The sequence below is a fragment of the Mobula birostris genome, unplaced genomic scaffold (genome assembly GCF_030028105.1).
Source record: "Mobula birostris isolate sMobBir1 unplaced genomic scaffold, sMobBir1.hap1 scaffold_2926, whole genome shotgun sequence".
Taxonomy (NCBI): Eukaryota; Metazoa; Chordata; class Chondrichthyes; order Myliobatiformes; family Myliobatidae; genus Mobula; species Mobula birostris.
In genome coordinates this window covers 3,249-23,067 of record NW_027275985.1, presented here as the reverse complement: position 1 = coordinate 23,067, position 19,819 = coordinate 3,249, and the positions used below count along the sequence as shown (strand labels likewise).

Below are 19,819 nucleotides of genomic sequence, written 5' to 3'. Positions count from 1 at the left end.
CTTGGGCCTTGTAACTGCTACCACTGGTTTCCCCCAAACATTGCTATGGTGCCACACCCATTGAATGCACTATTACAGACAGAAGCAAAGTGGGAATGGTCAGAAAGCTATAAAAAGCGTTCAAGGAAACCAAGAAACTAATAAGATCCAATGAACTTCTCACCCATTATGACCCATCCCTGCACATCTGACTGGCATTGCGATGCATCCCCTTATAGCATTGGAGCTGTTTTATCACACATTATGAAAAATGGATCTGAATTCCTGATTGCACTTGCTTCAAGATCACTGACGAGCGCAGAACACAACTATGCAGAGATAGACTGAAAGGCCCTTAATCTTGTATGGAGAATAGAGAAGTTTCACCACTACATTAACAGACAAAAGTTTACAGATCACCAACCTTGTGTCCATTTTGAATCCTAGGAAGAGAATTCTAGTGATGACTGCTACCCAGTTACAATGCTGGGAACTATTCCTAGGAGCCCACTCTTATGATATAGACTTCAAGGGTACTAAACAACACAGCAATGCTGATGGCTTGTCCGTTCTTCCACTGTTGACAAACGAAGAAGAAAAGTCTTCATATTGTGACCCAGCAGAAGTGTCCCACATTGCATTGGTGGACCAGTTGCCAGTATTAAATTCCGAAATACAAAAGGAAATAAGGAATGACCCGACTTTGTCAAAAGTCTGTGAAATCACCTTGCAAGGATGTCCAGCTCATGGCAGCCCTATGTTTCCAAAGTTGTCAGTGAGACTGGACCAACTGTCAGTATGTCAAAGAATTCTGATGAGTGGATCTCATGTTGTGGTTCCCTCTAAGCTGCGAACCAGAGTGTTAGAAAATCTGCATGAAGTACACCTAGGTACAGTCAAGATGAAGAGTACCCCTGGAGCTATGTTTGGTGGCCAGGGATAGAAAAACAGATTGAAAACTGGCCAAAAGATGTTTGGAATGCCAAAAAGTTCAAAATGCCTCCCTGCAGGCACTGTTACACCCATGGGAGTGGCTGTCATCACCATGGTGAAGAGTACACATTGACTTTTCTGGGCCATTCATGGACTCCATGTTTCTGATTGCTGTGGATGCTCATTCGAAGTGGCTGGAGATCATACCAATAGAGCCAACCACCTCAACAAAGACTGTCTCCACCCTGAGGATTATCTTCATCAGCAACAGCATACCAGAACAAATTGTGAGTGACAACTGACCACAATTCACGTCTGAAGAACTCCAACTGTTCATGAAGAAAAGTGGCACCAGACATTTCAAGTCAGCTCCTCACTACCCTGCAATGCATGGGTTAGCTGAAATGTTTATCATCCAAACTTTCAAGAAGTCCATTGAAGTGATGGACAAGAAGGACATTTCTCTACATCACAAGGTGGACAACTTCCATGAACTCTGTCCATGCGATGACAAATCAAGCACCTGCAATGGTGTTCATAAGCAGGAATCTGAGATCTTGCATAGACCTCTGGAAACCAGATCTAGGGAGGAAAGTACAGAATAAACATTTCAGCCATTTGTCAAGTAAAGCAGCAAGGAGCTTCGAGATTGGGCAGGAGGTCCTAGCACGTGATTACCAAGCAGACAAGTGGACACCGGAGGGATAGCTACAAGAACTGGATCACCGATGTACACAGTGGATATTGGAGATCAGACATGGAGACATCATGTGGACCAGATACTGGATGCACGACCAAAGAACACACCTGAGTTAATTACACCCAACAAGATGGACACATCACAGCCACCAGACTTACCTCTCAGTGATGCTCAAATCACTGACAGCAACGTGACACCAGTAAACCGAGAATGTTGTCTTAGTAAAAATCCACCTACCAAACCCAATGCCCTTTCACAGGTCCAGAGGTGCGACTAGAACATTATCATTGAGAAGATATCTGCCAAACCTGGTGCCACTCCGCAGGTCTGGAGGCGCTATCCTGAAAGAAACAGAATGCTGCCCAAAAGACTGAACCTCTAGAACAGTGAAGTTAGTTATGGACTGTTATTGTCAAAGCATGTTTATTTGGATTATGGGTTTATGAAAAGGAAATTGAATGTTTTGTATATATACAGTTTTATGTTGCATTAATCTAAAGGGGGAGGAAGTGTCATGGATGGATCTATTTCTTTTAGAGCAATGACCTCTCCTTAGCACTATGTATTAATCTGTTGTCTGTGCTTGTGCTGTTGTCTACACGTGCACATTGTTCTCTCTTTCTCTATCTCACTGTAATGCGATACACCAGTTAAAGCCATCTCCCGTATGCATAATTTTATTTATTTGATATGTAGTTGTGCACAGACACAACAGTCCTGCTGTATCTCAGCTCCAGAAACTAGGTTCAATTCTGACCCCTGATCTTCTTTGTCTGGAGTTTGCACATTCTCTCTGTGACCACACGAGTGTTTCCCTTGTCTGCTCTGCTCTTTCCACATACCAAAGATGTGCAGATTGGTGGGTTAATTGGCTATTGTAAATTACCCCTGTTGGTGTAAACTGGGTGTGTTGATGGGAATGTGGGGGGGGGGGGAATAAAATGGGATTAACATAAAATGAGAGGCCCTTAGCCTAGTATGGGGAATAAAGAAATTCCATCTCTACCTCTATGGACAGAAGTTTATGCTAGTGATGGATCACCAGCCCCTCGTGTACAATTTCATTCCCAAGAAGAGAATTCCAGTAATGTCTACTACTCCGTTACAACATTACTCCGTTCCTAGGGGCTCACTCTTATGATTTCAAGGGTACCAAACAACACAGTGATGTTGATAGTTTGTCACATCTTCCACTGCTGTTGGCAACTGAAGAAGAAAAGTCTTCATCCTATGACCCAACAGAAGTTTTCCACACAGAATTGGTGGACCAGTTGCTGGTAAAAAATTCTGAAATACAAAGAGAAACAGGGAATGACCTGACAGTCAAAAGTCAATGACATCACCTTGCAAGGACGGACAACTCATAGTAACGATTTGTTTCTAGAGTTCTCAGCGAGACAAGACCATCTGTCAGTATGTCAAAGAACACTGATGTCTGGATCTCATGGTGTGGTTCTCTCTAAACTGTGCACTAGAGTGTTAGAGAATCTGCAGAAAGGACATCTGGGTACAGTCAAGATGAAGAATCCCGTCCAGAACTATGTGTGGTGGCCAGGAATAGATAGACAGAGTGACGACATAACCTAATGGTGTTCGGGATGCCAGAAAGTTCATAATGCACCTCCACAGGCACCATCACACCCATATGAGAGCCATTGTCACCATGCAAAAGGGTACATATTGACTTTGCTGGGCTATTCATGGACTCCAAGTTCCTGATTGCTGTGGATGCTCATTTGAAATGGCCAGGGGTCATACCCGAGAAGTCAACCACATCAGAAAAGACTGTTTCTGCTCTGAGAACTGCCTTCACCAGAAGTGTCTTATTTGAACAAATTGTGAGTGACAACAGACCACAACACCTGTCAGGGTAGTTTAGACTATTCATGAAGAAAAATGCTATCAGTTCAAGTCTACTCCTCACCACCCATCAACAAAATGGGTTATCTGAAAGGTTCATTCAAACATTCAAGAAGTCCATTGAAGCTATGGACAAGGAGGATATTTCTCTACAGCGCAAGGCGGAGAATTGCCTTTCTGTGTTTCGGAACTCTGTTCATGTAATGACAAATCAAACACCTGCAGTGTTGTTCATGAGCAGGAATCTGAGATCACATATAGTCCTCCTGAAACCAGATCTATGGAGGGAAGTGCAGAGTAAACAGTTCAGCCAGTTGCCAAGTGAAGCAGCAAGGAGCTTCAGGATTGGACAGGAAGTCCTAGTGTCTAATTACCGAGAAGACAAGTGGACACCCAGTAGGATAGCTACAAGAACTGGACCACTGATGTACACAGTGGATGTTGGAGATCATACATGGAGACATCATGTGGACAAGCTACAGGATTCTCAACCAAAGAACATACCTGACTCAATTCATCCAACAAAAAGGACACATTATAGCCAGCAGACTTAGTGATGACCATGTCACTGACAGCAACGTGACACTGGCAACCAAGAATGTTGTCTTTGACAAGACACTTGCCAAAATGATGCCACTGCACAGATCCAGAGGCAATATCCTGAAAGAAACAGAGCACCACCCAAAAGACTGAATCTTTAGTATAGTTATGGACCATTATTGTGAAAGCATGTTTATTTGAATACGGTTTGTGAAAGGGAAATTGAATGTTTTGTACTGTACAGTTTATGTTCCACTAATCTAAAGGGGGAGGAAGTGTAATGTATGGATCTATTACTTTTAGAGCAATGTCACCCCTTACCAATATGTGTGGACTGATAACTTACATTGATCTGTTGTCTACCCATGCATATTGATCTGCTCTCTCTCTCCTTGCAATGCGAATACACCAGTTAATACCATTTCCTGTGTGCGTGCTTTTATTTAATTGAAATGGCGTTGTATAGACACAGTAGTCACCCCTAGTTCTTCTGAGTTTCAGTGAGAAGAGGTCCAGAGCCATCAAATACTTCTTGTATGATAAGCCTTTCAATCCTGGAATCATTCTTGTTTTCTTGCTTTGAACCCTTTCCAATGTCAGCACATCCTTTCTTAGACAGGGGGCCCAAAACTGCTCGCAGTACTCCAAGTGACGTCTCACCAGTGCTTCACATCCTTGCTTTTATGTTCTAGTCTACTCAAAAGGAATGCTAACATTTCATTTGCCTTCCTCACCACTGACTCAATTTGCAAACTACCTTTTATGGAATCCTGCACGAGGACTCCCAAGTCCCTTTGCACTTCAGATTTTTTAAATTTCTGTCCATTTAGAAAATAGTCTTTGCTTTTATTTCTTCTACCAATGTGCATGACCATGCACTTCTCCACACTGTATTCTGACTGCCACTTCTTTGCCCATCCTCCTAATCTGTCTAAGTCCTTCTGTAGCCTCTCTACTTCCTCAAACCTACCAATCCCTTTACCTATCTTCATATTGTCTGCAAACTTGGCCACAAAGCCATCAATTCTGTTATCCAAATTATTCACATATAATGTAAAAGTTGTGGTCCCAACACAGACCTCTGTGGAAAACCACTAGTCACCAGCAGCCAATGAGAAAAGGCTCCCTTTATCCCCACTCTTTGCCTCCTGCCAATCAGCCAATGCCCTAACAATGCTAGTATCTTTCCTGTAATTCCATGAGCTCTTAACTTGTTAAACAGCATCATGTGTGGCACCTTGTCCAAAGCCTTCTGAAAATCTAAGTACACAACATTCACCAATTTCCCTTGTCAACCCCATTTGTTACTTCTTCAAAGAATTCCAAAAGATTTGACAAGCAAGATTTTCCCGTAAGGAAACAATGCTGACTATGGCCTATTTCATCATGTGCATCCAAGTATCCCAAAACCACATCCTTAAAAATTGACTCTAACATCTGCATAACCACTAAGGTCAGACTAACTAGCCTACAATTTCAAAGTTGCTGGTGAACGCAGCAGGCCAGGCAGCATCTCTAGGAAGAGGTACAGTCGACGTTTCAGGCCGAGACCCTTCCATTTAGAAAGGGTCTCGGCCTGAAATGTCGACTGTACCTCTTCCTAGAGATGCTGCCTGGCCTGCTGCGTTCACCAGCAACTTTGATGTGTGTTGCTTGAATTTCCAGCATCTGCAGAATTCCTGTTGTTACCCTACAATTTTCTTTCTTCTACCTCTCTCCTTTCTTGAAGAGTGGAGTGACATTTCCAGTCCTTCGGAACCAAGCCAGAATCAATTGGTTCTTGAAAGATTATTACTACTTCCTCCATAATCTCTTCAGCCACCTCTTTCAGAACCCTGGGGTATAGACCTTCAGGTCAAGGTGACTTATCTACCTTCAGACCTTTCAGTTTCCGAGCAAACTTTCCCTAGCAATGGCAACATCACACACTTACCTCCTGTGACACTCTCCAGCATACTGATAGTATCTTTCACAGTGAAGAATGATGCAAAATACTTATTGTTTGTCCACCATTTCCTTGGCTCCCATCACTACCTCTCCAGCATCACTTTCTAGAGGTCCAATATCTACTCTCACCTCTATTTTACAGTTTATATATATCTGAAGAAACTTCTAGTATCCTCTTTAATATTATTGGTGAGCTTACCTTCATATTCTGTATTCTGCTTCTTGATGACTTTTTAGTTGCTTATTTTTAGTTTTTAAAAGCTTCCCAATCCTCTGACTTCCCGCTATTTTTGCTCTATCATATACCCTCTCTGGCTTTGATTTCTCTTGTCAGCTATGGTTGCATCATTCTTCTTTTAGAATACTTCTTCTTCTTTAGAATGTATATATCCTGTGCCTTCTGAATTATTCTCAGAAATTGCTATCATTTCTGTTCTGTCATCATCCCTGCTAGTGTTCCCTTCCAATCAATTTTGCCCAGCTCCTCTCTCATGCCTCTGTAATTTCCTTCACTCCTCAGAATACTGATACATCTGACTAGCTTTTCCTTCTCAACCTTCTGGGTGAAATCTATCATATTATGATCACTGGTTTCTTAGGGTTCCTTTACCTTAAGCTCCCTAATCAATTCTGGTTCATGGCACGACACCCAATCTAATTTTTTGTACTGTATATTATATTGAAATACTGGAAAAAGTACCTCATACTTTTTTATATTTAATTTCAATTGCTGAACAGTTATAATAATCAGGGAGCTATGCGGTAGGGAAATCCTAGGCAGTTTCTAGAGTAGGTTACATGGTCAGGACAACATTGTGGGCCAAAGGGCCGGTAATGTACTGTAGATTCTATGTTTCTATGTTAATATTTTTCAATAAAAGTAGGAACTTTACAATTTTATTTCAGACTAGTTGCATCACCAGCCTGGGCAGCTGTATAGCATAACACTATTAGAGTGCCAGCGATCATCAGTCAGGGATTGATACATGCCACAGGAATCTGTATGCTCTCCCTGTGAATGCATGGGTTTTCTCTGGGTGCTTCAGTTCCCTCCTCATTTGTTAGCAAGTTGTGGGCATGTTATGTTGGTGCTGGAAGTGTGGTGACACTTGCAGCTGCTCAACACAATCCTTGGTGATTTGATTCGATGCAAATTACATATTTCACTGTATGTTTCAATGTACATGTGACAAATAAAACTAATCTTTAATCTCATGAACATCGACTTCACTAACTTCCGTTAATGCCCCACCTCCCCTTTGTACCCCATCCTTTATTTATTTTTTATTATTATATATTTTTTTTCTTTTCCTTTTTTTTCCTCTCTTTTTTTCTCCCTCTGTCCCTCTCACTATAACTCCTTGCCCATCCTCTAGGCTCCCCCCCCCTTTCTTTCTCCCTAGGACTCCTGTCCCATGATCCTCTCCCTTCTCCAGCCTCGTATCCCTTTTGCCAATCACCTGTCCAGCTCTTGGCTCCATCCCTCCCCCTCCTGTCTTCTCCTATCATTTCGGATCTCCCCCTCCCCCTCCAACTTTCAAATCTCTTATTAGCTCTTCCTTCAGTTAGTCTTGACGAAGGGTCTCAGCCCAAAACGTTGACTGTACCTCTTCCAATAGATGCTGCCTGGCCTGCTGCATTTACTAGCATTTTTTAAGTGTGTTGCTTGAATTTCCAACATCTGCAGATTTCCTCGCGTTTGCGTAATCTTTAATCTCGTTTGGTGAGAGACTCCAATGCACAGAATCATAAGAGGCTGCTTAGAGCTGGAGATTCAGCAAGCTCCACCACAGGCATAATCCTTGCTACCATTGAGGCCGTTTTCAAGAGGTGGTGTGACGAGAAGGTGGCAACTTTCACTAAGGATCCATTCCATCAAGGGCATGCCCTTTTCACCTTACTGTACTACCATTAGGGAGGAAGTAGAGATGCCTGAATACTCACATTCAACAATCCAGAAACAGCTTCTTCTCCTCCACCATCAGATTTCTGAACTCATGAACAATTGTTCATTTCAGATCTCCCCCTTCCCTCCCACTTTCAAATCTTTTACTATCTCTTCTTTCAGTTAGTCCTGACGAAGGGTCTCAGCCCGAAACGTCGACTGTACCTCTTCCTAGAGATGCTGCCTGGCCTGCTGCGTTCACCAGCAATTTTTATGTGTGTTGCTTGAAATTCCAGCATCTGCAGATTTCCTGGTGTTAACACTTGTTATTTCTTGTATTGCACCATTTATTTATTTTGTATAGTTTATTGTCATTTAATATCTTTGTATTATCATGCCGCAGCAAAGTTACAAATTTCATGCCATCTGAACCAGTTACAATAAACTCAATTTGGATTCTGAATTTCCCCATTACCTATACTAAATTTGTGAGATTTTCCCCTCATCACCTGCTGACTAATTGCAGGCAGGATTGACATTTCAAATTGTTAAATAGTTCAAAATTTTTAATATGCTTGTCACACAGCAAAGAAGGCTGCTTCATCCCACATTTACTGGCTCTCATATTACATCATTGCACTACAATAACATTCGGCCCATCATGTCCATACTGTTTCAAAGTTACCCTAATCCCTAGTTAAATAATTAGTTTAGCTCATCACCCCTTCTGGGGAATAGGCCACCGACATTAGCTCATGAAAGTCTTCTGTCCTGGACCAGTCTTTCAAATTGTTCCCAGGTGTCTCCCACCTTCTTAGTGTTTGCTTCAAGGTCGTGTCACCAGGTGTTCTTGGGCTGGCCTCTTTCCACTTTTCCTGGAGATTCCACGTTAACACTTGACCTAGTGATGTTGGTACTTGGCTTATGCAGAGTGTGCCCTATCTAACCCCATCTTCTTTTCCTTAATTCTACTTCCGCTGGTAGCTGGTGTGTTCATTGCCATGGGTTGGTATTGCCGATGGATTCTGGCCAGCTGATCTAGAGGATTTTTCTCAGACAGCTATTTATAAAGGTCCACCCTTTTCTGATAGTCCCTGACTTCATGTTGGGAGCTGAACAGCCTGATGTTAGTGCATTGTGATGGTGTCTTTGAGCACCACGTTTTCTTGAGATGGATGGAGGCTGCCCTAGCTTTGCCGATCTTGCCTTGACATCCGAATCAGAGTCTGTCAGTGACACTGTCCAGGTAAATGAAGGCTTCCACCTCCTCAAGTGGACATCCCTCAAGAGTGACCGGGTTGAAGAAGATCGAATTGATCTAGTTTTCCCTTATGGATGTTAAGGCCACCTTGCACTGATGTGGTTGCCAGGTCTATTGTTTTTTTCCTGCATCTGCTTGTGAGTGTGGGACAAGGGAGCTATATCGTCATCAAAGTCCAGGCCATTCAGTTTTTTACATAGTGTTCTCTGGATTCCATTCCTTTTCTGTGCTCTAGATGTCTTCATGGTCAGTTTATGATTATGATTATGATTATGAGGACATGCAGTCCCCTTTTATTGTCATTTAGTAATGCATGCATTAAGAAATGATAAAAATGTTTCTCCAGAATGATATCATGAAAACACATGACAAACTGACTTAAAAACTAACAAAAACTACATAATTATAACACATAGTTACAACAGTGCAAAGCAATACCGTAATTTGATAAGAACAGACCATGGCACAGTAAAAGTCTCAGATTCTCTCGAAAGTCCCATCATCTCACGCAGACGGTAAACCTCCAGCGCCGCCAGCTTGCCGATGCAGCATCCTGGAAGCACCCGACCACAGTCTGACTCCAAGTCCATCCGAAAAACTCCGAGCCTCCAGCTACCTATTCAATACCGAGCACCGAGCACCATCTGTGCCAAGCGTTTCGACGCCGGCCCCGGCAACAGGCGATACGCAAAGCCGAGGATTTGGGGCCTTCGTCTCCAGAGATTCTCGATTGCACAGTAGCAGCGGCAGCGAAGCAGGCATTTCAGAAGTTACTCCAGATGTTCCTCTGTGCTTCTCACAGCTGTCTCCATCAAATCCGGATTGTGCACGGCACCCCTAGTTACACATATCGATATTCATTCGGAACGGCTGCACACGCTCTCCCTCCTCTTCTCCTCCCTCCTTATTATCAGAAGGAATACCAAAGGGGACTTTAGGCATTTTTGTCTGACTCCTGTCTTCACCTGACGCAGCTGGTGAGCCTGTCTGTCATGGCTGACTCTACAGGACATTCCCTTATACGAGTTCTTGATCAGTCTGACCATCCTGCATGGTACAGAATTCTTCACAGAGTCTCTCTGTCTACACAGTCAAAGGCTTTTTCATAATCAATGAAGTTAATGGACAGAGATGAATTCCACTCAAGTGACTGCTTGACTATGATGTGTAGTGTGGTTATTTGGCCCAGCACATGATCTGTTCTGCCTGCTTGTTCATCTCATTTACTGTCTACAACATCCTTCATCCTCTCTATTACTATTCTGTAGAAGATTTTTCCTGAGATTCACAAGAGTGTGATGCCTCGCTAACTGGAGCAGTTGCTAAGGTCTCCCTTTCTGGAACCTTGACAAGGTAGCTCTCTTTCCAGTCCATTGGTGCTTGCTCTTCCTTCCAGATCTTCTGAAAGAGAAGGTACAGCATCGTTCCTGTAGCGTACAGGTCCACCTTGAGAGCTTCTCCAGAAATGTCATCTGGACCAGCTGCTTTACCAATCTTTAGCAGCTTTTTTGCTTTCTTGATTTTCTCTTCGGTAGGCTCATCGCAGTTTATAGATAGGTCACTAATGGCTGGAGGGACGTCAGGTGGATTTAGAGGTACAGGTCTGTTCAGCAGATCTTCAGCATATTCAGCTGTTGGTCTGTTCCCACTATGGCCTTTCCATCTTTGACCTTGACTGGCCTCTCAGCCTTACTGTTTCTTGGAGGTGTCATACAGCTTCCTCATATTGTCACATGCTGCCACTTGTTCCGCTTCTTCTGCCAGGCTGTCTATATAACTGTGCTTGTGTAATTTTAGTTCACTTCTTCACTGACCTGTGAGCCTCTGCATGCCCTTCCTGTGCTTTTGCCTTTCCCGCTCTAATCCTGCTGTTATTCATGACTTTCTTCTCCTCCTCTCCTCAATCTTGGTAACTTTTCAGCAGAGATCTATTCTTTCCACTGGTTTTTTTTGGCAGTTAGTATCTTTTAACATGCTGAAACTAGCAACTCCTTAACTGTCTGCCATTCGTTAAGTAGACTCTCTTCCTCGTGCAGTTCTTGTTGCACATGGAACTCGTTGCTGAGGACCAATTTGAATGTTTCTTGGGTCTACAGATCTCTCAAAAGGTTGATGTTGAATTCTCTGCTTTATTGAATATGATTTCATCCAATTTTTATTCAGTTTGAGTTTCAGCTTCACAACCAAGAGCTGGTAGTCAGATGTGACATCTGTTCTAATATCTTGAAGTGATCTCCTGAATTTTTTGGATATACAGATGTGGTCTATTTGTTTCTCTTTTATGTGGTCTGGTGATGCACGGGTGTTTAATGAATTCTTCTGAGAGGAAAGATTCTGGCTCCAATGACCACGCTATTCAATGTGCGTACGTTGGCAAAGCACTCTCCACTCTTGCTCATCATACCAGTCTGTGTGTTCCCATCACGTCTTCAAAGCCCGTGTTATCGAATCCAATTTTTGCATTGAAGTCTGCCATGAGAATGTTAATATCTCTCTCAAGATACACTTGTAGGATGTCAGGAGTCTGGTGTAGAAAACATCCTTGGTTTGTCCATTGCTGTTGTTAGTTGATGTATATCACTGTGTGGCATTCATCTTGATCTTCTTCTTCTTTTTTCTAAGGATGCTGAGATGATGCGGGGACTATGAGCTTTCTATTCTATCAACACCTTCTTTGCTGATTTTGATAACATGAAAGCCACTCTTTGTGTGCGCGAGGTGTCACCCTCTTCATGCCCTGAATAAAGCAGCAGCTCCTCCGTCGTCAGCTGCCTCTGCCCAGTCTGTTTCCATCTTGTCTCAATGATGCTGAGCAAGCTCAGATCATTGTTCTCCATTTCAGCCACCACTTGCACCGTCTTTCCACGTTCATACCTGATCGTTACATTCCAGGTTCCAATGGTGGTGGTCCTGGTTATTAGAAAGTTGATCAGCCCTGTGCTTCTATGGACTTGCAGCTTTCACCACATGACTTAATATGTCTCCCAGGTGAAAATCCTTCCTCTTCTGCTGGCATTTTGGCAATTCTGGGCTTTTATAGGATAGGATTGCTAGCCCCATGCCCAACTCTCCTGCTTTCACAGCCGGGCTTGGGACTGTCCACGGAGCAATTCCCTGATCCAAGATTTCTACTTATTTCTGCCTTTCCATCACAATCTGCATCGCCTGACCACTCATATCCTCCTTGGCATAAGTTTACATCTTCCTCCCTCATTTCTCATAACCCCACAGTTCACATTGGGCAGTTCCAAATTTCTTCTTTGATTACTTCTCCGGTGCTTCGTACCACAATCAAACCCACAGCTAGAGTTTCAATCTACTCCTTGGATCTCATTTACCTCTGAATAAAGGTCTGCTGTAGAACACCCATGGTATCCAAGGAATTTCTGTGCAGAAGGCATTGCTTCAATCCTCCACAGCAACAGGTAACACTCGGGAATCTATCTGATAGAGCTGTTGTAGTTTTACCTTAGTTGCAGAGATGATACCAACTTCTGAATCGGTAGAAAAATGGAAATAAAGCCAAAAATCGTTGAGTACTTTTCAAATGGTGAGAGATTTGGGAGCGTTGATATTCATAAAGAGCAGCACTGTAAACCAGCAATCAGCAATGGAAGGCATCTGGAAGTTTAATTGTATGTTAATTTTCAATATTAGATTGATCAAGCACAACAGTAAATATGTCTTACTACTATCATACACACTTTGATGAAATCACGCTTAGAAAATTGAGTACAATTTTCATCTCCTTAGCTAAAAATGGGCAACAGGCACATCATTTAGTATTTCCAAGAATGAGAGATCCAGTGGAGTGGCAGTTCTGCTCTGGGAACCTACTGGGAAGTCCGGACCTCTGCTGCTGAGTGTGTGGCTGGTGGCTCAGTGTTGAGCAGCTGCTGTGCGGATTGGGTGCTGGGTGAGGTGGGCAAGTGGTGCAGACACTTACTGCAGGGGTTGTGAGTCTCAGGGTGTGACAGCAAGGGCAGCCAATTGCAATGTCTGCTCCACGTGCTGACCACACTGCCCAGATTACACACTGCCCTGTGCAAGCGAGCTGGCTGGAGTGTTTGCTGACATCTTCAACTGCTCCTTGCTTCAGTCTAAGATCCTCTCATGTTTTAAGAAGGCAACGATAATCCCGGTGCCGAAGAAGAGCAAGGTGGCATGCCTGAATGACTATTGACTTGTGGCTCTGACATCAATTGCTATGAAGTGCTTCGAGCGATTGGTTATGGCACACATCAACCACAGCCTACCAGTCAACCTCGATGCTTTGCAATTCGCCTACCGGAGCAACAGGTCAACGGCAGATGCCATCTCTCTGGCCCTACGTTCCTCCTTAGAACACCTGGAGAATAAAGACGCATACGTAAGGCTCCTTTTCATTGACTACAGCTCTGCCTTTAATACCATCATTCCAAATAAACTGATTCCTAAGCTCCGGAACCTGGGCCTTAGCACTCAGATCTGCAGCTGGATCTTCAACTTCCTCACAGACAGGACCCAGGCTGTAAAAATAGGGGACAAGCTCTCCTCTACAATCACTCTGAGCACCGGTGCCCCACAAGGCTGTAGCCCCTTGCTGTATTCACTGTACACCCATGATTGTGTAGCCAAGTTTCCATCGAACTCAATATATAAGTTTGCTGATGACAGTACAATTGTAGGCCGTATCTTGGCTAATGATGAGTTTGAGTACAGGGAGGAAGTTAAGAACCTGGTGGCATAGTGTGAAGACAATAACCAATCCCTCAATGTCAGCAAGATGAAGGAATTGGTTGTTGACTTCAGAAGGAGTAGTGGACCGCACGACCCAATTTATATCAGTGGTGCGCAAGTGGAACAGGTCAAAAGCTTTAAGTTCCTCGGGGTCAATATCACAAATGACTGACTTGGTCCAACCAAGCAGAGTCCACTGCTAAGAAGGCCCACCAGCGCCTTTACTTCCTGAGAAAACTCAAGAAATTTGGCCTGTTCCCTAAAACCCTCATTAATTTTTATAGATGCACCGTAGAAAGCATTCTTCTAGGGTGCATCACAACCTGGGATAGAAGTTGTCCTGTCCAAGACCGGAAGAAGCTGCAGAAGATCGTGAACACAGCCCAGCACATCACACAAACCACTCTTCCGTCCTTGGACTCACTTTACACCGCACGCTGTTGGAGCAGTGCTGCCAGGATAATCAAGGACACGACCCACCCAGCCAACACACTTTTCGTCCCTCTTCCCTCCGGGAGAAGGCTCAGGAGCTTGAAGACACGTACAGCCAGGTTTGGGAACAGCTTCTTTCCAACGGTGATAAGACTGCTGAACGGATCCTGACCCGGATCTGGGCCGTGTCCTCCAAATATCCGGACCTGCCTCTCGGTTTTTTTGCACTACCTTACTTTCCATTTTTCTATTTTCTATTTATGATTTATAATTTAAATTTTTAATACTTACTATCGATTTGTACACCAGGGAGTGCGAAATGCAGAATCAAATATCACTGTGATGATTGTATGTTCTACTATCAATTGTTTGGCGACAATAAAGTATAAAGTATAAAGATTAGAAATAGAATCTGACTACTTACCACTGTCCTATATGAAGAGAAATTTGTTGTCTTGTTGCAGCAGTTGTGTACAAAGCCATAAAGTCACTATAAATCAGAAAATGGAAAAAAAGTGCAAAACGAAAGGAGTAAGGAGGCAGTGTTCATGGGTTCATTCAGAAATCTGATGACAGAGTGGTATCCCCTGCAGATTTATAACTGGTATTTGAGCTATGCTTGATCAGGGAGTCATGAGTGTAGAGAGAATAGGCAGAGGGCTAAGCACCCATCCCTGAAATGTGCCTGTATTGATTGTCAGCAAGGTTTCCTTCTGTAGATCATATCTGAACTTCTTGTAGGATTCTGAATTGCTGGTCTTGAATGCCATAGACCTAGCAGCAGACTACAAATTGCCTTGTTTATCCATGGCTTTGGGTTTGAAAGAACCTGGTATGTTCTCAAAGGCACATACTTTACCATGCAGGTCTTGATGAAATCAGTGCTCGCTGTGGTATATTCCCAGTCCACCGATTTAGAACATTCCTGTAACTACTTCTCTGTCTTCCTTGACTATACTTCTGTTGTCTTCACCGGTGCTGTGGTGTTAGGTCTCTGCCAATAGACCAGGAGTAGAAATATCATCTTTTCATCACCTCTTGTTGGGTGTGATGGAAGCTGCAGTCTAATCTCTCTTTGTTTGGCTGCTCACCCCTCCCCGTGGCAGTGATTCCTCTTGGTAACAAGCTCAACAGAGATTGCTGACTGGAGTAAGGTTTACTCCATCTTCCCAGTACCTGATCTTCTGGCAGGGCAATGGAGAGGGTAGGGGTTCACACAGTCCTGGGCCCCACATTTCAGTTGCTGCTATTGCACTGCCACCACCCCCCTCCCCCACCCCCCAACCACCCAGGTCACACTGACAGCTAAACTCTGAACTCTAAACATTGAGTCCAGAGGGATTCATTGAGCTCTGGGCAATGTGTTGCTTTGGTAGCACCAACTTTGGACCATGTCCTTGATCTCCGATCCTCTGCAGCAGTGGTGGAGGAAAGAGTTCACTCCTGAATCAGTAGAGCAAAGGGTAGAACACAATGCAAGTGGATGTGTAATAAATACAAGTGTACCCTCAAGTGCAGTGAAGATTCAGCAAGAATGGTGTGTCTGTCACATGAGACCATAAGGCTTGGGAGTAGTATTAAACCAGTCATCCCATCCAGTCTGCCCTGCCATTTGATCATGACTGATTTATTTCCCCTCTCAACCCCATTCTACTGCCTATAACCTGTGATACTATTATCAACTGAGAACCTATCAACCTCTACTTTAAATATACCTAATAACCTGGTCTCTACAGCCATCTGTGGCAATGAATTCACAGACTCACCACTCTGGTTAAAGAAATTCTTCCTCACCTCTGTTCTTCTAATCTTTAGGCCCCCGGTCCTAAATCCTCCCACTACTGGAAATATCTCCAAGTACACTCTATCTCGGACAAGGTGTGGATATCTTGCTGGCTGCAATCAATGACGAGGACAGAAGGGTCAAAATATCAAAAATTCTTACGCGGTTTGATAGAGTAAAAATAAAAATCTTCCCACTGGATGAGGAATTTGCAACATTCAGAATCAGGGATGGATCATTTAGGACCAAAATAAGGAGGTATTTCTTCAGAAGGTGGGAAATCTTCAGAATCCTTTAAATCAGAGGATCCCAACCATTTTTATGCCATAGACCAATACCATTAAGCAAGGGGTCCATAGACTCCAGCTTGGGAACCCCTGCTCTGAGTAATCTAAATGTCAGTGGAAGCTTTGTAGTTGATTATGTTCAAAACAGACATTGATAGATTGCTGAATATTAAGGAAATCAGGGGATATATAGAGATTTTAATTTTTAAATCTTTTTTTATTATTATTGAAAATCAACAAAAAAACATTAGAGTAATCAAGTCAACATGTCAATATGTACAATAAGAATTAAATTATCAAATAACTGATTAACAAAGCTAAACAATATAACAATAATAATAAGAAAAAATAAAATGTTAAAACTTCTTTTAGGAAAAAAGAAAGAAGGAAAAAAGAACTCCTACTAACTAAAACAAAAAAAAAACAACAACCCCTACTAACAGAAAAAAAACGGGAAAAAAACCATTGGGAGCACAATCCCGGAGCTATACGCCATACAAGCTTCCATATAAGAAAAACATCAATCCGCCAACTCAAATCCATTTAAACAAGAATCAGAAGGGGACCATCTTAATTAACTCAAATCAAATGATAGTAGCAGGCAAAAGAACCCCACCTTTTCTCAAAGTCAAATCGAGGATCAAAAGTTCGACCTCTGATTTTCTCCAAACTAAAACATAACATCACCTGAGAGAACCATTGTATCAAAGTGGGAGCAGAGGCGTCTTTCCATTTCAATAAAATAGCCCTTCTGGCCAATAATGTAACAAATGCAATTACATGTTGGTCTGATATAGAAATACCATGAATATATTGAGGAATTATACCGAACAAGATTGTCAATTTATTAGGTTGTAAATTAATTTTTAAAGCTTCAGAAATTGTAGAGAAAATAGATTTCCAAAACTGTTTCAATACAGAACACAACCAAAACATACGTGTCTGTGTAGCTGTCTCAGTTTTACATCTATCACATTGACGATCAAAATTAGGAAATATTTTAGACAGTCTCTCCTTTGTCAAATAGTAATGATGTACAATTTTAAATTGAATTAAAGAGTGACTGGCACAAGTCGAAGAAGAGTTAACCAACTTCAAAATTCGCAACCAATCCTCTGTTCTCTAGGTCTTGTTAAGCTCTATTACGCAATCTTGCTTAATCTTAAGTAAAGGATAATTGTACTGTTGTAATAATAAATTATAAATTTTCCCAATAAAACCTTTCACTAAAGGAATCATATTTAAAATAATATCCAACAGGTCAGAATCTTGTATATGTGGAAAATTACTTAAATATTCTCGTAAGAAATGTCTGACCTGAAGATATTGCAAGAAATGTAAGTACGAGAGAGAGTATTTAGTTACTAACTTCTCAAAAGACATCAATCGGCCTTCTTGGAACAGGTCCATGAAGGAATAGACTCCTTTATTCCTCCAAAGAAAAAAGGTTGGATCACTAAGTGAAGGTTTAAATAAATAATTTCAATAAATTAAACTAAGAAGGTTAAATTCTTTGAGATTAAAAGAATTACGAAACTGGTACCAAATTCATAATGACTGTTTAATCATAGGATATAAATTTAGATTAGAAATTTTGGCTAGCTGTACAGGTAAAAAAAGCTACTAATAATGAAGTTAAGTAAAATTGTTTCACAGCTTTCAATTCCAAATCAACCCAAGGTGGTCGTTCATTTTTATCAGTCCAATATAACCAAGAACACACATAACGTATATTAACAGCCCAATAATACATTCTTAAATTAGACAGAGCAAGACCTCCATGTTTTTTTAATTTTTGTAAATGATATTTTCCAATTCTTGGTCTTTTATTATTCCAAACAAAAGATGAAATAATAGCATCAACCTGATCCTGAAACTTCTTAGTTAAAAAAATAAGAATATTTTGAAATACATATAAAAATTTTGGTAAAATCATCATTTTAACTGTATGAATTCGGCCAGCTAACGAAAGTGTAAGTGGATTCCATCTACAAAATAATTGCTTCATAAAATCCATTAAAGGATCCAAATTAGCTCTTTAAAGGTCTCTATAATTTTTAGTCATGATAATACCTAAATATTTAATAGAGTCCATAACTTTAAAAGGAATGTCATCATATATAGAAGCAGAATTATTTAAAGGAAATAATTCACTTTTATATAGGTTTAGTTTATATCCAGAAAACTTTCCAAATTCACTTAATAATTTCAATAAACTAGGAATGGATTCTTCAGGATTCGAAACATAAACTAAGAGATCATCAGCATAAAGGGAGATCTTATTAATAGCCGCATTTATGGAAATTCCATGAATATCTTTAGCTTCACGAAGTGCAATGGCCAAGGGTTCCAACACCAAATTAAATAATAGGGGACTTAACTGACATCCTTGTCTCGTACCCCGCGAAAGTCGAAAAAAAAAAGGAGATCTGCAATTATTAGTAATAACAGTAGCAATAGGGCTTTTATATATCATTCTAATCCACTTATTAAAATTAGTACCAAAGTTGAATTTCTCTAAAACATTAAATAAGTATTTCCATTCAACTCTATCAAATGCCTTTTCAGCATCAAGAGAAACAACACATTGGGGAGTCTTAGAAAGGAATGAGTATATAACACTTAACAGTCTCCGAGTATTATAGAAGGAATAACGGCCTTTTATAAAACCTGTTTGGTCCTGAGAAATAATTTTAGCTAGCATATTCTCCAGTCGATTCGCTGTTATTTTTAGGGATATATAGAGATATTGCAAGGAAATAAATGTTTGAGGTTGAAGACCAACTATGATCTTGCTGAAAGGCAAGCCAGGCCAGTGGGGATGAATGGCCCACTCCAATTTGTATTTATTATTATTTATTACTTCTATTTACTAATGTCATGGTCAAATAATGATCTTTGAAGGTCTTATTATTTTGAAAGTTGAAATTCGCTTGTTCCCATTCCTTCCTTTGTATTTTGATTTTATATAATTGGGAATTGGGAACAGAATTTATATTGTGTAAAATGTGAATGTCCAGTTAATACTACTCATTTTACCTAATCTCACAGCTCATCACAAGGTTATAGAGTGGAGAAAACTAGTTAGCTCATCATGTCCACACTTATTCAAAACTCCCATCTGTTCCCTTCCACATCCCTTAAGTTATGAATAAGACTGAGCTGATTATGTTGATAGTTCTATCTATTATAGAACAGGCTTCTGTGCTGAGCTAAAGAGTGACCAAATATTCAAAGAAATTATTTCCTACAATAATCTCTGTGAAAGTTCTTAAAATGGCAACCGTGATTCCTCTGACCTCATGAACTACCATCTCATTCACCTTATTTTCATTGATACTGCATCTCGCAGACTCTCCCTTGCTGTTAACCCCTGTGTGCTATTTTATATGTCTCCTCTTCTCACGCAGATATACACAGCTGCCCCAGCTGATCTGAACAAATTACAATATAAACAACAAGGTTTCAGACATAAAAGTTCATTTGTCACATC

At 41.4% G+C, this 19,819-nt stretch overlaps 2 pseudogenes; both read right to left on the bottom strand.

Moving 5' to 3' along the window:
• Positions 1-8,681: 8,681 nt before the first annotated feature.
• LOC140192874 (uncharacterized) lies at positions 8,682-9,350 on the bottom strand (annotated as a pseudogene).
• A 1,845-nt stretch (positions 9,351-11,195) lies between these two features.
• On the bottom strand, positions 11,196-12,475 carry LOC140192875 (uncharacterized; annotated as a pseudogene).
• Positions 12,476-19,819: the final 7,344 nt, after the last annotated feature.